Source organism: Notothenia rossii (genome assembly GCF_949606895.1).
Source record: "Notothenia rossii genome assembly, contig: scaffold_61, whole genome shotgun sequence".
NCBI classification, from domain to species: domain Eukaryota; kingdom Metazoa; phylum Chordata; class Actinopteri; order Perciformes; family Nototheniidae; genus Notothenia; species Notothenia rossii.
The window spans coordinates 255,237-256,216 of NW_027639460.1; positions in this window are offsets into that span (position 1 = coordinate 255,237).

Consider the following 980-nt stretch of genomic DNA (forward strand, 5'->3'; position numbering starts at 1 on the left):
AGCCTCAAATGTAAATCTGGGATTGAACTAGGGGACCAGGGACGCTGTGGCTCAGTGGGTTAGTGTGCTGATCTTCGAATCAGAGGATAGCCTAGGATAGGTCCTGGATCATAAGTCCTGGATGGATATCCACGTGGATTCATCTTCCTATTATACACACATGCATTTCCAAACATTTGGACTACCTATGTTACAAATGTATTATCTTTTAAATTTACACATGGCATCTATTGCAGGTCTGTCCGTCCTGGGAGAGGGACCCCTCCTCTGTTGCTCTCCCTGAGGTTTCTCCATGTTCCCCTTTAAACTGTGGGGTTTCTCTGGAAGTGTTTCCTTGTACGATGTGAGGGTCTAAGGACAGAGGGTCTAAGGACAGAGGGTGTCGTATTGTCATACTGATATTCTGTACAAACTGTGAAGTCCACTGAGACAAATGTAACATTTGTGATATTGGGCTATATAAATAAACATTGATTGATTGATTGATTGATTGATTGATAGATAGCAAGTTTGAGTCCCACTGCATGTCGTTGTGTCCCTGAGACACTTCACCCCAAATTGCTCCTGTGGGGATTGCTCACAGTATTGAGTGTGTAAATCGCTTTGGATAAAAGCGTCTAACAAGTGACATGAAACTACATTAATTTGACTATTGACTGCATGGTGCACTAAAGAGAGCTTCAGTCTAAATGTATTAAATCCTGACATCCTGTGTCTCTGATTTGAAGCGAAGTTCATTCATAGTTTCTCTATTCCAAAAACTAAAGCGTCCCAAACGCCTCATCACAGAGAGGGATGATGTCATCGACCACCAACTGACGGTTACATCACTTCCCTCCAATCACCTGTCACTGGGTATCATTTCCCTCCACCAACGATGACATCACACATTAAACACTGAGCAAGTGATGCCATCATGTTGTGCATTGAGATAAAAAAAGATATGAATACAAGGAAAATACAAATAATGTTGATTTTGT